At 33.1% G+C, this 23,238-nt stretch overlaps 1 long non-coding RNA gene across 1 annotated transcript; it reads right to left on the reverse strand.

The window, feature by feature from the left end:
• Window positions 1-1,985: 1,985 nt before the first annotated feature.
• LOC141693373 (uncharacterized) lies at window positions 1,986-3,122 on the reverse strand. The gene is made up of 3 exons (XR_012563091.1): window positions 2,910-3,122; window positions 2,488-2,624; window positions 1,986-2,411 (listed from the first exon to the last, which is right to left on the reverse strand). It is a non-coding gene; the product is annotated as an uncharacterized LOC141693373 (long non-coding RNA).
• Window positions 3,123-23,238: the final 20,116 nt, after the last annotated feature.

The raw sequence follows: 23,238 nt of genomic DNA on the forward strand, positions 1-23,238 counted from the left end.
GCATAAAGTGTAGAACTACAACATCAAGGATCATATTCAGAGCCCATACAGTCAAACACATACTGATTTGCTGAGTATGGTAACACAATAAGATAGTGAAATTAAGAGATTCTAAAATTATGACTTGCTAATAATTCTTTTTTTCTATTTTGGATAACAAATACAAGATACGCAAATGAGAGAATTTTGCATCCTTCATTTGTTTAATTTTTTTGGGAAATAATATCAAAAGATAGAGCTCAGCAAAAACTAGTTATTTGCAATGTTATAATGTCTCAGATCCAATCACAATATTAGACTTGCTTGTACGGGAAAATTAACTAGTGCAGGTTTTATACTAAACGAAGATCAGCTATAATATGTTTGAAGATCAACATTACCTGATGATGCATGCAGGTGATAGTGCAATTTTAAGAATTGGGATGCTTCTTTATCTTTCTTGTGGCATAAAACTCAAACTGATGTACTAGAATCTACCACGTGCCTGTTCCCATGCTTCTATGATTCGACTTCTCTCGGAATGAGTTCACTTGCAGTCATCAACATCTGGATCACAGAACGACCCATCCAAAAGTACCCAAACATAGATATCATCATTACTAATGTTTAGAACAAAAAGTGAGATTACTAGTTTAAGCATCATTCTCTTCTTTTGTTTTCTCCTCGAAAATGTTAACCAACTACAGTTTAGGCATCATTCTCACTAAAATCTTTGAAGCATAGTCCAGGAGTACTAGTCATTGGAGACCTCCACCAAACACATGCTACTTACAAGAAGGAATATATATGTGCCTGTAATTAATTTTATACTTTCTACTTTTAGTAATTACAAAAAATAAATTACACAACAAATGAGCTAAACATTACTTCAGAGAAAATTAAAAGGAGCCAACATAATTGATTTAATTAGGATAATCATATTACAAACTGTCAAGTAAACTGAACAAATCTCCATACCAGTGGTTCAAAATCATGGGGGATAAGAATGTTGTTGGGCCGCATGTCACGATGGACAATACAGCAAACTCTGCATTCTTCGTGCAGATATCTCAGTCCTTGAGCAGCTCCAACTGCAATCTTTTGATGTACAGACCACTGTAATGGATCTCGTTTGCATCCTGTGGCACAAATTATTCCAAGTGTTCAAGTTTATAGTTAGTCACAACAAAAGAAGCATATCAAGAAAGCCAGATAATCGTTTTTGCTTATGTTCCCAAATATTTTCAAATCAAAGTTGAAGATTTGAACTTTAAAAGGAAAATAGTTTGCAAGTATCCTCATCATGACATTATGCATCAATGTACTTCATACATCTTCTATCTAACCTTATATTTCAGTCCAAACAAAAGCATTTTTTTGTTCAGTTTGGAAACTTTTGTCATTTGTGATGGTCGAAGCATAATTTTGTGTACTATGTAACATTTATGAAAAAACAGAATCTCTGAATAGATTAATGTACTGGTGTTTTACAGTGTTAGAATTACCATAGAGATGACAATCGAGTGACCCATGGCATATATATTCATAAACTAGTAACCTTCGTCCATCCTCAATACAAAATCCAATTAGCATGACAACGTTTCGGTGCTGAGCACAGATGAGAACTTCTACTTCCAAACAGAATTCTTGATTCCCCTGAGTACTTGCTAATTTGTATTGCTTGACAGCAACTGTCTGGCCATTTGGAAGAACTCCTCTGTGAACAGACCCAAAACCTCCTTCAGCCAAGAAATTAGCTTTGAAAAATCCTCTGGTATCAAATAACATGCTTTGTGATTATCTAGACTGAGCACATTAGTTCAATTTATTTTTGTTTAAAAAACAGAAAGGCTGATTGAGATATTCAGGTTGGTTGCTTCTTACAGCAAACATGAGAAAAACTAAATAGCTTCCGAAAATATATTACCTTAACTTCGATCAATATTTAGTAGTTTCATTGAGTTATAGTAATTTAAAAGCTACCACAATGCTGATGCGGATGAATAAAGGTCAAGGACTTAAATTTGATAAATAAAGGATTAACTGCTTCTCAACTCTCGATGTTAACAGTCCAAACATCATCAAATATGTTTACAGTAATTATCCAATGAATTGATAAAACCAATAAATGGTACTAGAACTCTGTGAAAGAAGAACCACAAGCAGTGTGATGCAGTCACCAGGCTGAACAACATGAGTTAAAGCCCACACAAGAGCGTTTTTAGGTACTTCCTTGGCCGCCTTGACTGCTACAATAACCTTTTCCATAGCAGCATCCAAACCCTTCTCATGCTTTCCCAGCTTCAATTCCCTAGACATTCCTCCCAGAAAACAGAACACAAGTGCTTCCAGACTTTAACTTCAACGGGATTATTAACCTCAGAAAATGCACAAGAGGGTCCCTCATCCAGAAGTACTCAAACATAGCCAACCTATACCAGGACTTTACCATATCAATAGATCAGAGCTTGGGCCTTAAATGAATAGCCTCACAAGGAGAAAACATACCAATGATGCCTTACAAATGCTTGCCACCACAAGATCTCTAAGTATGTCATCCAAATAACCTCTGGTAGCAACAAATAACTCATCAACTGATTCTCTATACTCGAGTACAGTTTCTGAAGCCTCTGGATTCTCTTCACCTATATAATGTACGTATAACAGTAAGAAATTGTTAACAGAAATAATCCGAATTAAAATAGGGACTTAGATAGCAAATGCTGAAAAAGTCTGAAATTAAAATCAAAAAATTGGGAATTGCACGCAACAAGTGAAGAATGACCCTAATTAAAACCCCTAAAATTAAAAATCCATCAAGTTAAAAAAAAAAATCAAAAACCCTTTCTAAACAATTTTAAAGAGCTAAAACGTAAAACAAACAAGTTCATCTAACTACTACACAAAACACACACCGCCGGAGGACTGACTTCTAAATAAGTGTAAACTGATTTACAATCTTTCAAGCCATCATTCCGAGCTTCTTTCCGTCCTTGAGCTTCTTCTCTGTCGGAGGACTGACTTCTTTTTGGCCGACATCTTCTTTCCTGCTTTGGGAGCCAATACACAAATCTAGGGATTCGAGAGGGATTCGAGATGTGTATATACAGAAGTTAGTGTTTCTTTGGATCGATGAGCTGACATCATTTACAACCATTGGATTCAGTATCTTTTTGTTGGATTTTGATTTTGTTAATAAAAAACTTATTTATTAATTTCTTTTTAATATTTTTAGAAATTCTTACTTATATGTAATAATTTTTACATTTCGTATGTGATTTTATTAATGTTTAGTGTCCTTTCATTGATTTTCATTTATTTATATAATTATTAATTTTAAAAAAAATTGACACTTCATTCAGAATAATAGTGGAGGTGTTAGTCTATGTCGAGTGTTTTGACTATTATACAACCCCACAAAATAAATATATATAATTCTAAAAATGATGGGATACCCTAAAACGAATAGTTTTAAACATCAGTATGGTTGGATCGTCGAGATTTTATTTTAAAAGAATCGATACTTCATTCGGGACAGTAGCACATATAGGGCTTAGCCTATTCCGAGTGCTTTCACTGCTATGCAACCCCGCAAAAAAAATTATAAAATCCTAATACTGATGGTACACCCCTAAAATCGATAGTTCCTTACATCCGTACAGATGGATCGTCAAAATTTTATTTTAAAAGTATCGATACTTCATTCGGGACAGTAGCGCAAATAGGCCTTGGTCAATCATCACTACTTTGAGTGATATAAAATCTCGCAAAATAAATATAAAAAAACCTAATAATGATGGTACATGCCTAAAATCGATTGTTTTTAACATCCATACGGACGGATCATCGAAATTTTATTTCAAAAGTATTGATACTTCATTCGGGACAGTAGCGCAAATAGGCCTTGGTCTATTATCACTGCTTTGACTGATATAAAATCTCGCAAAATAAATATAAAAAAACCTAATAATAATGGTACACTCCTAAAATCGATTATTTTTAACATCCGTACGGACGGATCGTCGAAATTTTATTTCAAAAGTATCGATACTTCATTCGGGACAGTAGCGTAAATAAGCCTTAGTCTATTATCACTACTTTGACTGATATAAAATCTCACAAAATAAATATTAAAAAACCTAATAATGATGGTACACGCCTAAAATTGATTGTTTTTAACATCCATATGGACGGATCGTTGAAATTTCATTTCAAAAGTATCAATACTTCATTCGGGATAGTAGCGCAAATAGGCCTTGGTCTATTATCACTACTTTGACTGATATAAAATCTTGCAAAATAAATATTAAAAAACCTAATAATGATGGTACAAGCCTAAAATCGATTATTTTTAACATTCGTACGGATGGATCATCGAAATTTTATTTTAAATGTATCGAAACTTCATTCGGGACAGTAGCGCAAATAGTCCTTGGTCTATTATCACTCCTTTGACTGATATAAAATCTCGCAAAATAAATATAAAAAAGCTAATAATGATGGTACACGCCTAAAATCGATTTTTTTAACATCCGTATAGACAGATCGTTGAAATTTTATTTTAAAAGTATCGATACTTCACTCGGGACAATAGCGCAAATAGGCGTTTGGTCTATTATCATTGCTTTGACTGATATAAAATCTGGCAAAATAAATGTAAAAAACCTAATAATGATGGTACACCCCTAAAATCGATTATTTTTAACATCCGTACGGACGGAACGTCGAAATTTTATTTTAAAAGTATCGATACTTCACTCGGGACAGTAGCGCAAACAAGGCTTGGTTTATTTTGACTGCTTTGACTGATATAAAATCTTGTAAAATAAATATAAAAAATTTATAATAATGATGGTACACACCTAAAATCGATTGTTTTTAAAATCTTTATGGACGGATCGTTGAAATTTTATTTTAAAAAAAATTAAAGGAGTTAAAAGAGCCTTTACTTTAAGTAGAAATGAATTATTTCTATAAGGTTATATTTAAATAATATGGAATAAAACACATTGTGTTCCTTGGTGTAGTGTTTTGCACTACACTTTCTGAAGTGGGAGGTCTTGGGTTAAAATCCTGGGTAGGGGACCACTGCCACGTCAGCAGGGCCCAAATTGGGGAACACCTTCCATGTTAGCAGGGCCCCACTTCCACGCCAGCATGGGGGGGCAAGTATGACCCACCTGCCACGTCTGCAGGGACCCCCTGCCATGTCAGCAGTGTGGGGCCTACATGGGGCACCTGCCACGTCAGCGTAGGTCCACCTGCCACGTCAGCAGGGAGGGACGCACATGGGGTGACTCACCTGCCACATCAGTAGGGACCACATCCCACGTCAGCAGTGTGGGGACCCAGCTCTACCACATCAGCATTTATTTATTTATTTTTTAAGAAAAATTGAATATTTTTATTAATATATGTATTGGCAACACTTTACGAGATTTATGCTAACATAATTAAAACATGTTGCAGTATGGTACATTATTATATAGCTAGTGCAATATTATCTACGATAACATCACATAATTATGTGGTAGAAGGCTGTTTATGGCGTAGTGGTGATTAATGTTTTTTGTGTAATATAATCTCTTTAACCATACATATTATAGATTAAATTCGAGGCATGTATTTAGTCATCCTCTTCAACATTTAATCCCGGTTTACTTGATCCATGAGTAGACTATCAAGACAAATCATTATTTGAGCATGGCCATGCTTTTTATAATCTCACTCAATCAAGAGGCTAATAATATCTAACCTAATTATAGGAGGGTTAAATACTTTATCTATCATTCATATTTCTCATACGACTCATGATATACCCGATGTCCACTTTTAGCATTACCTGATCAAAAGTAACTTTTAATGTAGTCAAAGTATATTAATCCTCGTATAAAAATATAATGATTTTATGTCAAAGGATCGTTACATCATTATCACTGTGAGTCTTTCTTATGACTTTATTAAACATGAAGAATCTCACTGTGGGTCTGTCCAGTACCATGTACTCTCACATGTACCTATGTATTGATTTTAGTATGCCCATACTTATAACCAATAAGATGTGATTATATTGTCAAACAACATACTAGTCTATCTATGTATTATTATTATCCTATATAATAATACTCGACTAGGGATCTTTAAGAATATGATATATCATATAATCTCAAGTTCAATTTATGTACTTAAACTATATAATGTGAATCATGATTCTAAGGACATTTATTATGCTAACAAAAATTTGCAGTACTTAAGGTCATAATAAATACATTTATTGAATGATCAACTGACATAAAGATTTAAAAGAATAATATATTGCCTTTAGGGCACCTACACTAACACCTTTCTGCTTTTAATTATGTTTGTATTTTGTAGCGAGTCTGGATGTGAAATTTAATATTAAAAATATACGAAATTAATTGATTTCATTTCAGACTATACAAATATGAAATAATAGTATGTGGCCATTTACATGTAGATTGGTATCTTAATCCATTTGTGGTTCGAGATATGATGGATGTTTGCATCTCTTCGGCTCATCATCAAAAATCAATTTCTTATTGTCCATATTCAATTGTAATTTAGAATAATATTTTAGCTCCTAATACGCTTGACCCCCAGGCCATAGCCTACTATTAGAAACAAAGAGTTATGAGGTAAGTGCAGTGCTAGGGAATTACAAGAGAAACCATAATGAATACTTCAAAATAGTTAACAATAATCGTCTAAAAAGGAAAGTTGCAGTGCTAGGGAATTACAAGAGAACCCATAATGAATACTTCAAAATAGTTTACCAATAATCGTCTAAAAAGGAAAGATAACTAGACAAGTGTTTGCTACCAAATTAATGATGTTTGTTACCAAATTAATTCTCCGACATAAACTATTAGGATTAAAGACATAAACCAGACAATAGGATTCTTAAAATCTTTTTATTTTACTTGTTCTACTCTTGGGGCTGATATAGATGTTCTAAACTATTTTTTGGATTGCACCCATGATGGCATTTCGTCTAGTTATATTATTCAGGCTTAGGGCGCGAGAGGTTCCGAGTTCAATTCTCTAAATTCCCCTTTCTCCTGACTATTTCAATTTGTTTTACATTGCCCACCTTATCACAAAATATTATAAGTGTATAAGTAGTTCTCCACATTCATATGGGATGTAAAAGACTTAAAATTACTTCATAAAAAATTTACTAATTGATGCAGTTAAATTTTGTGTCTTGAAGCTCATAAATATATGATTTAATAACATTCAAATCTTAATTTATTGAGAATTAAAAGATATTCAAGTTGTAATTAAACAACTTTGCAAACTTAGAAGACTATTTAATTTATTTCTAAAGAGATTAAAATAATTTTGTATTAAGCCAATTAACAATTAGTCATTTACCATTCCATCAGGGAAACTTGTATAGTCGAGTTTCAAAAAAGCCATATTTGTATAGTCCAGTTTCAAAAAAGCCCGTATGTCCTTTTGGTGAACCATCAACAAATTATGAGTATGCATATATCTTAATAATCTAAAAATTATTGTTTCACTTTAAAAATATATTATTGATAAATATACATATACATATATTACTAAATAATTTAAAAATAATTAAGCATACTAACTCACTTACCAACCTAGTAAAGGTGGATTCATCAAGTGGCTTTGTAAAGATTTCTGCAAGCTCCTTTTCACTTGGAACAAAATTAAGTTCCACAATACCATTCATCAAATGTTCCCTATTGAAGTGGTACTTGATGTCTATATGCTTTGTTCTTGAATGCTGTGCTGGATTTTCAGTGATGGAAATTGCACTTGTGTTATCACAGAAAATAAAAATTCTGTCCACTTATAGACCATAGTCCAACAGTTAGTTTTTCATCCATTGAATCTGTGCACAACAACTACCATCAGCAATATACTCAGCTTCAGCTGTAGAAGTAGAAATGGAATTTTGTTTTTACTGAACCAGGATACTAGCTTGTTTCCTAGAAATTGATAGTTCCTGTTGTACTTTTTCTATCTATTTTATAATCTGCATAATCTGTATATGAATAACCAATTAGATCAAAACCAGAATCTCTAGGGTACCAAATGCCAAGTTTTGGTGTGCCCTTGAGATATCTGAAAATTCTTTTAATAGCTACTAAGTGAGATTCTCTAGGATCACCCTGAAATCTAGCACAAAGACAAGTAGAAAAAATTATATCTGGCCTACTAGCTGTTAAGTACAGAAATGAGCCAACCAGGCCTCTATAGTTTGAAATATCCACAGACTTTTTAGTAATGTATAATTCAAGTTTAGTTGCAGGGGCCATGGGAGTTTTTACAGATGTGCAATCCATTAGATCATGCTTCTTTAAATGATCATGAATATATTTGGTTTGACTAATGAATATTCCATCACTAACTTGCTTAACTTGTAAACCAAGAAAGTAAGTTAGTTCTCCTATCATGCTCATTTTATACATACTTAGCATGAATTTGGAAAACTTTTTGCAAAGTTTTTCATCTGTAGAGCCAAATCTAATATCATCTACATAAATTTGAACAAGTATGCTAGAGCCATTTACATTTCTAAAGAATAAAGTTTTGTCAACAGTACTTCTTGTGAAGTAATTTTCTAAGAGAAACTTGGACAAAGTACAATACCAGGCTCTAGGTGCTTGCTTCAATCCATAAAGTGCTTTCAAAAGATAGTAGACATATTCTGGAAAATTTGGATCTTCAAAACCAGGAGGCTGACTGACATAGACTTCCTCCTTCAAATCTCCATTCAGAAAGGTACTTTTGACATCCATTTGATAGACTTTAATATTGGGATGGGCTGCATAGGCTAAGAATATTCTGATAGCTTCAAGTCTTGCAATAGTAGCAAAAGTTTCATCAAAATCTATTCCTTCTTGTTGAAAGTAACCCTTAGCAACCAATCTAGCTTTGTTCCTGACAACTATGCCATTTTTATCCATCTTGTTTCTGAATATCCACTTGGTGTCAATTGGATTCTTTCCTTTAGCCTTGGATACCAGCTTCCATACATTGTTTCTTTCAAATTGGTTTAGCTCTTCTTGCATAGATAAAACCAAATCAGGATCCAATAGAGCTTCTTCCACCTTCTTTGGTTCTTCCTTAGAGAGAAAGCTGTTATACAGACATTCTTCTGGAGTTGCTTTCCTTGTTTAAACTCTAGAAAATGCATCACCAATAATGAGCTCAAAAGGGTAATCTCTAGTCCATTTTCTCTATTGTTGTAGATTAGCTCTAGATAAAGAGGCCTCATTGTTGTCTTGATGATTAGTAGAGTTTTGATGATCAGAAACTCCCCCTGAGTTTATGGATCTTTGATTTGAAGATGAGGTTCTTTCTAACTGTGATCTTATTTGACTTCCAACTCCTGTAGAAGGATCGACGGATGATGCACTAGGTCTTTCGACGAATGTTGAATTATGTGCTTCAATAGTTGTAGATTTTTCTGCATTATCCTTGGATATAGGTTCTTGATCACTATATTCATCACTATCTTCATAAATCATCTTCACATTATCAAATTTGAGGCTCTCATGGAAATCTCCATCTTGCAGTCCTTCAATCTTTTTATCATCAAACACAATATTACTGATTTCATAACAACGTTGGTTCTTAGATTGTAGACTCTATATGCTTTTCCAACATCATATCCAATAAAGATTCCTTCATCTGCTTTTTTATCAAACTTTCCATGTTGATCAGTTTGATTCTTTAAGATATAACATTTACAACCTTAGACATGTAGAAAGTTTAATCTTGGCTTCCAATTCTTGAACAACTGGTAGGGAGTCATGCATTTGACTTGATTGACCAAAGAAATATTCTGAGTGTAGCATGTAGTATTTACAGCTTCAGCGCAAAAATATGTTGGTAACTTTGATTCTTCCAGCATTGTTCTTGTAGCTTCAATGAGAGATCTATTCTTTCTTCCCACCACTCCATTTTGTTGTGGAGTTCTGGGTGCAGAAAACTCATGCATGATCCTATTTTCTTCACAAAATACTCTCGGCACATAATTTTTAAACTCAGTTCCATTGTCACGCCTGATTCTTTTAACCTTGAAGTCAGGATGATTGTTAACTTGCCTTATGTGATTGGTGATGATTTCACTAGCCTCATCTTTTGACTTTAGAAAATATGTCCAAGAGAACTTTGAAAAATTATCCATAATTACTAGGCAATACCTCTTCTTTGAGATAGATAACACATTTACTTGTCCAATCAAGTCCATGTGAAGTAACTATAAAGGTTCTTCAATTGATGATTTAAGTTTTTTTCTAAATGATGCTTTAATCTGCTTTCCCTTTTGGCAGGCATCACACAATCCATCCTTTAAAAACTCCACCTGAGGAATACCTCTAACCAAATCTTTCTTGACTAGCTCATTCATGGTCTTGAAGTATAGCTGGGACAGCTTCTTTTGCTATAACTAACTTTCATCTTGACTTGCCTTGCTAAATAGATAAGTAACCTATTCTGCATTGGATGAGTTGAAATCAGCTAAGTACACATTTCCTTTTTTCACTCCAGTGAGAACCGCGTTGTTGCTTCTCTTATTAGTCATAACACAGGCTTTAGAACTGAAAGTGACTGAGTTGCCCATTTCACAAAGCTGGCTGATACTCAATAAATTGTGCTTGAGTCCATCCACTAGGGCAACCTCTTCTATTGTGACATTATCCTTTGAAATCAAGCCATATCCCACAGTATAACCCTTGTTGTCATCCCTAAAGGTGATACTTGGGACACCTCTTTCCTTGAACTCAGTGAGCACGGTAGAATCTCGTCATGTGCCTTGAGTAACCACTATCTAGATACCAAAGATTCTTTCTGTTTCCGTGCACACATCAAAATCAAATCAAGTTGATTTTGGTACCCAAGTTTCCTTGGGTCATGCCTTGTTAGCCTTTATCTTTGGTTTCTTAGGTTTGACCTCATTTTACTTCGGAATTCCAGATTCATCCTTAGTCATTTGAGTTGGACCTTTGACACCATTCATTGAAGCAGAATTACCAGGCACATTTGATTAACAAGAAAAGGCATATGTGTACAACTTCTGTGGAAAATTTGGCATTGGTGACTTGATCCACCTAAATTTTGTGGTTTTAAGCTGATAAATAAATGACTAAATATCATTCAAATCTTAATTTATTGAAAAAAATAAAAGATATTCAAGTTCAAATTAAATAACTTTGCGAACCCACTAGACTATTTAATTTATTTCTAAAGAGTTTAAAATAATATTGTCTTGAAGGCCCGCCAATTATCAATTAGTCATTTACACCCCCTATTAGGGACACTTTAATTCTCTAGTTTCAAAAAAGCCCATATTATTTTTGGTGATCCACCAACAATGATTGAAATTAATTATGAGTATGCATATATCTTAATAATCTAAATAATTGTTTCACTTTAAATATATATTTTATCGATAAAAATATATATACATATATTACTACTTATTTAATAGTTGTCCTCATCCTTTTTTAAAAAAAAACTGCCCCTTACTACTAAAATAATTATTTTTTAGGTATAATATCTCTTAGTATCCAAAATTGCATATTATTATTATTATTTGGTTACATTGTACATAACATCAAAAAAATACTTACATTGTACATAGTGCATTTTATTCAAATAATTTATTTTTAAATATATAACAACCTCTGATGAATTAAAATGCATAATATTAAATAAAAAATGTGTCTTTCATATTATTATGATAACAAAAAAGTCCAACTACATCATATTTAAATATATGTAAAAATTATATTTTATTTTTCCAGCTGTATACAAATATCACAAATTTGTCTTTTCTCGATGTTATCCAGGTGTAAACATATGTTACACATTATAATCAATAGTACAGTTGACCTTATTTCTTGACATGCGTGTATTCTAGTATGAATAGATGTTCAATCTATGGTCTTGATACATAAATTACAAATCAAAGAGTGTCATTTTTTTATGTATTCTTGTATAGAATAATATCATAAACTAAATGAGTATTTATCAAATTTATCTTTAGTGGATGTTATCCAACTGTAAACATACGTTACACATTATTGACCTTATTTTTTCACATCCCTGTATTCTACTATAACTACGTGAACAATCTATGTTCTTGATAGACAAATTACAAATCAAAGAGTGTCATTCTTTTTATATATTCTTGTATAGAATGATAGGAAGAAGAGATATCATATAATGTTAGTGTAAAAATATTTAAATTCTTAAAGAACAATGTGTTATAGTTTATCAAATCAATATAATATGAGGATGTTCATGGTACATCATTATATTGATTTTTTTTAAGATGATGATGTATCATGAACAGTCCTTAGATTATATAGATTTCCTTCATTTTTTAATAGTTGTATTCATAGAAATAAAATAGCATATTAATTCAAGAAAATTAGTCATACAATTTTCTTTTATATTATTGGTTAGTTATATTTAATCAAGATTTGTGAATGCAATGAGTTGTTTAGATAATTTCGAGACTTTGAGCTAATCTGATCCTTAACCATATGGGAGATGGGATTGCAAAGTCTTTCTGCCATAGTTTTTATTTTTGTGTTTATCAATTTTAATCATTTATGTTTAGATTTATCGGTGAATATAATAATGGGGTACTGGTGATATATCCTTGTATCAAAATTCAAATATTTAAATGATGATTTATCATAATTTAGTTTCTAATATAAATATTATCAATGGTAAAAAAATGATTAACTAATTTCGTTAATGTGGCTATTAAGTACTTTTGTTACCATCGATTTTTCATTTAATGAAGAGGTCTTTGGAAAATCATTCAATCTCATTGTCGCTTATAAGTTATCTGGCATGGCATCTAACAGCTCTAAGTCCATTCTCATCCGTTGATGCGTGTGTAATCGATTTCATAAATTTTTATTTTACATGTAATCGTGGACTACCAGATAAAAAGTTTTACTTATGATACTAAAAAATATAACTTGACGACATTCAAATGTGGTATATGAATCTTACCAACTACAATTCTAATGTGGTCAGGATGTAATATCACCACAAGTGACTCGTAAATGCTAGTTTATAATGACTACATACCAAATGAGAATTTTTGAAATCGATTATCCACGCGTCAACATATTAGAATGAATTGGAGTGTCTGATACTAAATAACACTGGCAGCTGCAGGAGATTGAAGTTTCTACTTCATGATGGTGATATGCCTCTATGTAAACCCGATAAATATAATGACTTGTAAATAGAAATTCATTTCAATTAAATTCATTTGGTGGTCCTCTCTTAAATAAGAAATTATTTTATCTCGCTGCCTTGACGAAACTCTTACCTTGAAATTGTGGAATTGTGTTTCTGTTTTAGCCCCTTTTAGGCACCAACCACCCTTAACAAATATTATGGTCACCATCATTCAGGGCAGTATAGTACTAACACTTCCGGGTGCCTGTCAATTGGACATGCTTTTCTTTTATTTGACTACCATCAACTTCAAATAACCCATTTTGTAATCCTTTGGGGAAGTTCGGAAAATATCTTCCAGTTACCTTAATTTAATTTGTAATCTCCTTACTGAAAACTTTAAATTCTTTTAAGCTAGCCTCATTCCTAAAGTATTTTTGCAGCTTATTGTCTGCGTAATCATGGAGCCTTTTTAAAGCCACCTCAGCCTCACCTTGTAGATGTTTTCGTATATGCTTCTGGTGGCATATAATATCCTAAAACATAAGTTCATTTTAACACTCCCCTTGATAATTTATTTTTGGGTATACTATCTCTTAATATCCAAAATTGCATAATATTTAAAAATATGTGTTTCATATTGTTATTGAGTTACATTGCATGTAACATATTAAAAACAGTTAGTTACATTGTACATTGTGCATTGTATTCAAATAATTTATTTTTAAATATATAAATACCTCACATAAATTAAAATTACATAATATTTAATAAAAAAATGTATCTTTCATATTATTGTCATAACAAAAAAGTCCAACAACATTATATTTAAATATATGTAAAAAATTGCATTTTATTTTTCCACCTGTATATTTCTACTATGAATACGTGCACAATCTATGGTTCTGATACACAAATTACAAATCAATGAGTGTCATTCTTTTTATGCATTCTTGTATAGAATAAAATCACAACTTAAATGAGTATTTATAAAAAAAAAATCCTGGATGTTATCCAGCTGTAAACATAAGTTACACTTTGGAATCAATAGTACATGTTATAGACCTTATTCTTTAAATCCCTGTATTCTACTATAAATATGTGCACAATCTATGTTCCTCATAGTCAAATTGCAAATCAAAGAATATCATTCTTTTTATGTATTCTTGTACATAATGATAGGAAGAAGAGCTCTCATATAATGATAGTGTAAATATTTAAATTTGTAAACAAAAATGTGTTATAGTTTATCAAATCAATATAATTTGAGGATGTTCATGGTACATCATTATATTTAAATTAATTTTTTACAGATGATGATGTATCATGAAAAGTCCTTAGATTATATAGATTTTATTTTTTAAGAGATGTATTCATAGAAATAGAAATGCATATTAATTCAAGAAAATTAGTGATACAATTTCCTTTTATATTATTCAGGAATGCAAGGGGTTGTTTAGATAATTTGGAGACTTGAGCTAATGTGATCCTTAACCATATGGGAGGTGGGATTGCAAAGTCTTTCCCCATAATTTTTATTTTTCTGTTTATCAATTTTAATCATGTATGTTTACATTCAGGGGTGAATATAATAGTGGGGTACTGGTGATACATCACTATATCAAAATTAAAATATTTAAGTGATTATCTATCGTACTTTAGTTTCTGACATAAATATGTATCAATGGTAGAAAAATGATTATCTAATTTCATTAATGTGGCTATTAAGTACTTTCATTACAATCGATTTTTCATTTGACGTGGAGGTCTTTCAAAAATCATCCAATCTCCTTGTTGCCTATATGCTATCTCATATGTGACACCCGTAAGTCCATTCTGATCGGATGATGCGTGCGTAACCCGTTTCATTAATTTTCATTTAACATGTAATCATGGACTACCAGATAATGAATTTTATTTATGATACTAAAAAATATAGTTTGATGACATTCAAATGTGGTATAGGATTCTTACAAACTACTCTTTGAATGTGGTCACGATATACTATAATATGACCACAACTGACTCATAAATGCTAGTTTATTATGACTACATGTCAAATGAGAATTTTTAAAATCGATTATCCACGTGTCAACATATATTATAATGAATTAGGGTGTTTGATACTAAATAATACTGGGAATTACAGGGGATTGGAGTTTCTACTTCATGATGGTGATATGCCTATAAGTAAACCCGATAAATATAATGACTTGTCATTAGAAATTTATTTCAAATAAATTCACTTGATGGTCCTCTCTTTGAAAAATGAATAATGATACGATGAATACATGATGTAACTCGAAATTATAAGGAATGCTAGGATTGATTTGCAAGTATGCATAAACTATATGGGTTCAGTCTTGCTCTAACCTTCAGTGTAATCCAATGAAGCGACCAAGACCAATTTATACTTATGGACCGTGTACAATTTTCTCTAAACAAGTTGGTTAAAACATCAAAGAAGTACATATTTGTGACTGAATGCATAAATTGTATAACATTATATTTAGAGATTCTTCACATTGTCTAACAGCCTCGTGTACGTTGCTTTCTGTTTTTGCCTATGTTCCTTTTGTTGGGTTCCGAGGCATAAAATGCAGCGGATAAACGTAAATAAAAGAAAAACAAATTGAAACCCAAGAACAGGATCCATGTATAATTATGGGCAGATTATGGAGATAACGAATCAAAGCTTTCAAGAGCTTAACTTTCATGAACTCGACGGAGATCCTAGCTATCACGCTTTGTGTCTACCTCTCAGAAAAACACCTCTATGGTATCCACATGAGCACCTCCAAGAACGTCTCATGAACTTGACTACGCAATGGATGTACTAGCCTCATTTTTGACGATCCGAATTGCCTCTGCCTCTCTTTGCTCCTAGGGTTTTCTCCAAAACATTACTGGCCTCTTTAACCTATCATTATCTATTTATAATGACTGATTAAAAGGCCCATAACAGCAAATCCCAACCCTAGTAGGTATAGGATTAAATAATAAAAATGAATTTCTATTATTTAATTAATAACTAAGTCATACTTAATTATTATGGGAAAAAACATTCCGTTTAATTCAAATTTATATTATCTCAATTAAGTCTTACTTAATTATAATAAAATTCAAATAATCATCATTTAATTTAAATCCATAATTTAAATAAACTATTCCATTAAGTGCTCTATTTGTGTGACCGTATAGGCTATTATTTAATTGGAAATAATTTTATTCTCTAATAAAATTATAAACAATGAGCAGTATCTAGTAATACATCGTTGTTACCCAATTAAACAATAATTAAATCGTGATGAGATAAAACCTTTCGTGATTAATATTTTTCATGTAATATAATCCCTATAACCATACATATTATAGATTAAACTCGAGGCATACATTTGGTCATCCTCTTCAACATTTAATCCAGGTTTACTTGATCCATGAGTAGACTATCAAGACAAATCATTATTTGAGCATGGCCATGCTTCTTGTAATCTCACTCAATCAAGAGGCCAATAATATCTCTCCTAATTATAGGAGGGTTAAATCATTTATCTATCATTCATATTTCTCATACGACTCATGATATACCCAATGTCCACTTTTATCATCACCAGATCAAAAGTAACTTTTAATGTAGTCAAAGTATATTAATCCTCGTATAGAAATATAATGATTTCAAGTCAAAGGATCGTTACACCATTATCACTGTGAGTCTTTCTTATGACTTTATTAAACATGAAAAATCTCATTGTGGGTATGTCCAGTACCATGTACTCTCACATGTACGTATGTATTGACTTTAGTATCCCCATACTTATAACCAATGAGATGTGGTTATCTTGTCAAATAACATACTAGTCTATCTATGTATTATTATTTTCCTATATAATAATACTCGACTAGGGACCTTTAAGAATATGATATATTATATAATCTCAAGTTCAAGTCATGTACTTAAACTATACAATGTGAATCATGATTCTAAGGACATTTATTATGCTAACAAAATATCGCAGTAATTAAGGTCATAATAAATACATTTATTGAATGATCAACTGACATAAAGATTTAAAAGAATAATGTATTGCCTCTAGGGCACCTACACTAACAATCTCCCACTTGCACTAGAGCCAATCACGCATATATCTAATACTAATGGAACTAGTGTGACCATCATTCTTCTGCTGTGACAAGTCTTTGGTCAGTGGGTCTGTCATTTTATCATTTGTGTGCACTTTATATATGTGTATATCACCCCTTTCATTAATCTCTCGAATAAGGAGAAATCTCCTGAGTATATGTTTGGCCCAGGAGTGTGATCTATGTTCTTTAGCCTGTGCAATGGCTCCATTATTATCGCAGTATAGATCAATGGGATCTGCAATCGATGGAACCACTACCAAATCAGAACTAAACTTTCGAATCCAAATGGCCTCTTTAGCTGCTTCACAAGCTGCAATATACTCAGCCTCCATTGTAGAATCATCTACTGTTTCTTGCTTGGAACTCTTCCAGCTAACAGCACCCCCATTTAGACAAAACACAAAACTAGAATGTGATACAGTATCATCTCTGTCTGTTTGGAAAGTTGCATCGGTGTAACATTTTACAACGAGTTTTTCTTCTCCTCCATACACCAAGAATGAATCTTTAGTTATTTTCAGGTACTTAAGAATATTCTTGACTACCGTCAAGTGACCTTCACCCGGATTAGACTGGTATATGCTCGTCATGCTCAAAGCATACGAGACATCTGGGCGAGTATATACCATTTCATACATTTTAGATCCAATTGCTGAAGCATTTGGAACTTTATTCATGTGGTCCTTCTCATCCAATAGTATCGGACACTGGTCCTTAGAGATCGTTATCCCTTGAGACATAGGGACATATTCCCTTTTTGCATTTTGCATTCCAAAATGATGCAAAACCTTATCAATGTATGTGCTCTGACTTAGACCGATCATCCTTCTAGATCTTTCTCTATAGATCCTCATTCCTAGAATGTAGGATGCCTCTCCAAAGTCTTTCATGGAGAAATTTCTCCCTAACCAAGTCTTAACAGTCTTTAGAGAAGGTATATCATTCCTCATCAGTAGTATATCATCAACATACAGTACTATAAATGCCACATAGCTCCCACTAACCTGCTTGTAAACACACGGTTCATCTTCGTTTTGAACAAAGCCACACTCTGTGACTATTTCATCAAAATGGATATTCCATCTCTAAGAGGATTGCTTCAATCCATAAATGGATCGACGCAATTTACATACCTTTTCAGCATTCCTTGGATCAACAAAACCCTCAGGTTGTGTCATGTACACATCCTCTTCAAGGGTTCCATTAAGGAAGGTTGTTTTGACATCCATTTGCCAGATTTAAAAGTCATGGAATGCTGCAATGGCAAGTAAAATCCTTATAGACTTGACCATAGCCACTGGTGAGAAAGTTTCAACATAGTCAATACCATGAATTTGTTTGAAACCTTGTGCAACCAGCCTAGCTTTATAGGTATGAACATTTCCCCATGCCTTTTTCTTCCTAAAAACCCATTTACACCCTATGGGTTTTACCCCTTCAGGTGGATCAATCAAAGTCCATACTTGGTTTTCGTACATGGAATCTATCTCGGATTTCATGGCTTTAAGCCATCTCTTAGAGTCCGGACTGTTCATAGCATCTTTGTATGTGAGAGGCTCATCTTCATCTATGAGCATCAAATCACCACACTGAGTCAAGAGAAATCCATATCTCTCTGGCTCATGGAAAATTCTACCAGATCTACGAACAACCTGTGTTTGTTGAGCATTATCATTATTCTGCTCTTGTTCCACTTTAGGTTCAATGCTATTTTGTGGTTCTTGATCTTCATCGAGATCTATAGTTCTCCTACTGTTTCTTTTGGAAACAAAATAATACACCTTTGTTTCATTAGGGTATCCCACAAAAATGCACTCTTCAGATTTAGGTCCAAGCTTGTCAGATTCTTGATGTTTCACAAACGCCTTACATCCCCAAACTTTCATAAAGTTCATGCCTGACCATTTCTCCTTTCATATCTCATATGGAGTATTTTGAACCTTCTTAGTAGGAACACGGTTAAGTGTGAAAGCCGTTGTTTCTAGAGCGGAACCCCAGAAACTTATTTGAAGATCTGCATGACTCATTATCGATCACACTATGTCCAACAAGGTGCAATTTCTCCTCTCTGAAACTCCATTCCATTCAGGTGTTCCTGGCGGAGTGAGTTGTGATACAATACCACACTATTTCAAATACTCTCTAAATTCAGTGCTTAAGTATTCACCCCCACGATTGGATCGTAAGATCTTAATACTTGCACCTCCACCAATTTGCTTCTCTACTTCACCCTTGTATTCTTTAAATTTTTCAAAAGAATTAGATTTGTTCTTCATGAGATATACATATCCATATCTACTGAAATCATCAGTAAATGTTATGAAGTAGTAGTAGCCTCCTCTAGCCATCACACACATTGGGCCACATACATCACTATATATTAGCTCCAGACGTTTAGTGGCCCTTCAACCCATACCAGTGAAAGGAGCTTTAGTTCTCTTACCAAGCAAACAAGATTCGCATTCTTGGAATGATTCGAAATCAAACTTATCCAAGTATCCATCCTTATGTAATTTGGATATGTGTTTCTCAGTTATGTGGCCTAGACGATAATGCCAGATGTATGTTTGATTTGAGTCATTCATTTTAAGTCATTTGTTTTCTATATTACAGACATGATTATCTAAATCAAGAATATATAAACCATTAAATAAACGCGCAACACTATAGGTTAAATCATTCAAAGCAAAAGAGCAATTGTTGTTCTTTATTGTAAATGAAAAACCTTTCTTGTCCAAATAGGAAACATAAATAATATTTCTGCGACTTGCAGGCACGTAAAAACAGTCTTCGAGTTCTAAAACAACCCAGAGGGCATAGATAAATGATAATTCCCTACAGCTAAAGCATCAAATTTTCTCCATTGCCTACTCTTAGGTCCACTTCTCCCTTAGCCAAAGTTCTACTTCTCTGCAAGCCCTGCACATTTATACAAATGTGAGAAGCACATCCAATATCCAATACCCAAGATGTAGAAATAGACAAATTGACTTCTATAACATAAATACCTGATCCAGAAATCTGAACTGCCTTCATTTTCTTCAGATCCTCCAAGTAAATTGGACAGTTTCTCTTCCAGTGACCAGCTTTCTTACAGTAGTTACATTCACCCTTGGCCACACCAGCTTTAGGCTTTAAAGCCTATTTGGGACCTGACTTTGGCTTGGGTGTAGAATCGGATCCAATCTTCTTCTTACCCTTCCACTTGCCCTTCCCTTTGGCCTTACCTTTATTGCCCACCATTAGTATGAGAGTAGGTTCAGCTGTCTTCAAGTTGGTCTCATATGTTCTCAACATATGCAACAATTTACTAGGTGTTTTGTCAAATTCATTCATATTATAGTTCACAACAAACTGAGTGAATTTGTTGTTCGAAGAATTCATGAATAGGTCAATACCAGTTTCCGGACCAATCACGAAACCCAAAGTTTAAAGGTACTCAATGTAACCAATCATCTTCAGAACATGTGGGCCAACTGGTTCACTTGCCTCTTGTTTGCAATTAAAAAGTGACTTACTCGTGTTGAACCTTTCTTGACGAGTTTGGCTTGCAAACATGTTTTGCAAGTGCTTATTGATAGTATATGCATCTATATGCACATGCTGTCTTTGAAGCTCAGCACTCATAGTTGTCAACATAAGACATGCAACATCATTTGCAGCATTCTCATCCCTTGTGCGTGCTGCTCGTTCATCAGCAGTAGCACCCTCGGGAAGGGGGCCTGGAGGAGGAATATCAATGACATGAAGCTTGCGCTCCTGCCTGAGGATAATCCTAAAATTGCTCTACCAGTCTAGGAAGTTGTTTCCTCATGTCAGCTTGTCCTTCTCAAGGACTGAATGTACAGATAGTTTGTTTGTGTTGTTTGCCGTTACTCAGTATCTACAATGATAAAAGTGCAAAATAAACATTAGATTGTCTGAGTTAAATTTTTATGTTCATATGATTATGATATATTCATAATATATCTCCCACTATTTTTTATCAAATTAATAGCCCTAACTATTAATTCAGAAAGTATATCCCATAAATCTTTCTAGTGAGCCAAGATCCATATTTCGTCATGTCCTAAGTCAACCACTGGTAGTCCTTAAAACATGATTATTTAGGTAGACAACAGTTGTCAATTATAATATATATAATTCTTGGATAGTTTGATGAACAACAATTGATCTTATCTATCTAATAGATTTTTAACCAAACTCTATGCTTCTAAGTTCATAATAGGTGAATATAACCGTTTATATTCACCTTATTATGATGACTCAGTTAAGTTAGACCCAATGATACAACGTTCGAATATAACCATTTATATTCGTCGCATTTCACTACGATAGATAGGAGTCCCCTGCCACTAACAGCCCTTCCCCTTATCGATCTAGGATTCAATGAGTGTTCATTCATTGGAAAGGATCTGATTAAAACTTAATATTTTTACTTAGGGATTTTTAATTTAGAACGATCATGATACCATTATAAAGAGATTCCCAATTTATCCTTGAATATCATACTTCAAATCAATATTCATCAATGGTTTGATTTCCAGGTCGTTGGAGAAGACACACCGGTCTCACTTAATAACCAACTTCCTTACGAGTAATCGTTGGTGATAAAATCTCCCCATATCAGAAATAAAGAAAATTCATATTTTATTCCGTCCTTCATAAACACGAGAATCTCATGATCGTTTGTTAATTTTAAATCTTGAGTCGTTACAGATTTTATCTTGTTTAAAGGCATGACATGGGTGATGTATCTAATACATACATGTATCATTAATCTAATTAAAACATGCATTTTCTACTTTACAAATACTATTTATACATCATATGAAAAGTGCGTAAAGTAAACGTGCAATAGTTATGGCCCAATCATATGTGATCTTTTCAGGCTAATGAAAAGATCAAGGTCAATCTATGGTCTAAAAAATAACTATTACATATGTCTTCTTTATTGCTTCCATTGTCTCCTTAGCCTCCATAGGATGCCTCCTTGTTCCCTTGTCCTTCTTGGATGTTACATTAAGAATTATACTAATGAACTTACAAAAGAACTCGAGTTAGATTCGAGATAAAACAACTATAAATAGAAAATGACATGCAAGTCGTATTTATTACAAACCAAAAGAATAAACCATTACAATTAAGGTCTTAAGACCATAACTATGCACCATGCTCAAGTAACCATTAAAGAACATGATAGATCATATAAAGATGATGTACTATTTATTACTTTTTCATGATCCAATCAAGAATAATAAATAAATAAAGCATATGTCATAAGCACAAATTAAAATGAAACCCTAAACTGCGAGCCCCCCGATGGAGGAAATTTTTGCAAAAGCAAGTATCAGAAACTAGCGAAACATGTATCAGAATACAATTCCAGAAGCATGTATCAATATACACATGACCCATATCCCAGTTACCAAAAACATGTATCAATATACATATTATAAGAGATCGCATACATATGAGTATGGCATATCTTAAACATACTAGTATCATCATATAGATCATTAACAGATTCATCATATCATTCATATAACATAACTATTATCATGGCAGACTCATCACACATGCATACTTGTAAAAATATAGTAAACACGTAACCAAATCAGCCCCTTATACATGTAGCTCTGATACCATTGTTGGGTTTCGAGGCATAAAACACAGCGGATAAACGTAAATAAAACAAAAAAAATTCAAAACCAAAGAATAGGATCCATGTATAATTGTGGGCAGATTATGGAGATAACGAATCATACCTTTCAAGAGCTTAACTTTCACGAACTCAACGGAGATCCTAGCTATCACGCTTTGTGTCTACCTCTCGGAGAAACACCTCTATGGTATCCACACGAGCACCTCCAAGAATGTCTCACGAACTTGACTATGGAATGGATGTAC

The sequence above is a fragment of the Apium graveolens genome, chromosome 10, assembly GCF_009905375.1.
Source record: "Apium graveolens cultivar Ventura chromosome 10, ASM990537v1, whole genome shotgun sequence".
NCBI classification, from domain to species: Eukaryota; Viridiplantae; Streptophyta; class Magnoliopsida; order Apiales; family Apiaceae; genus Apium; species Apium graveolens.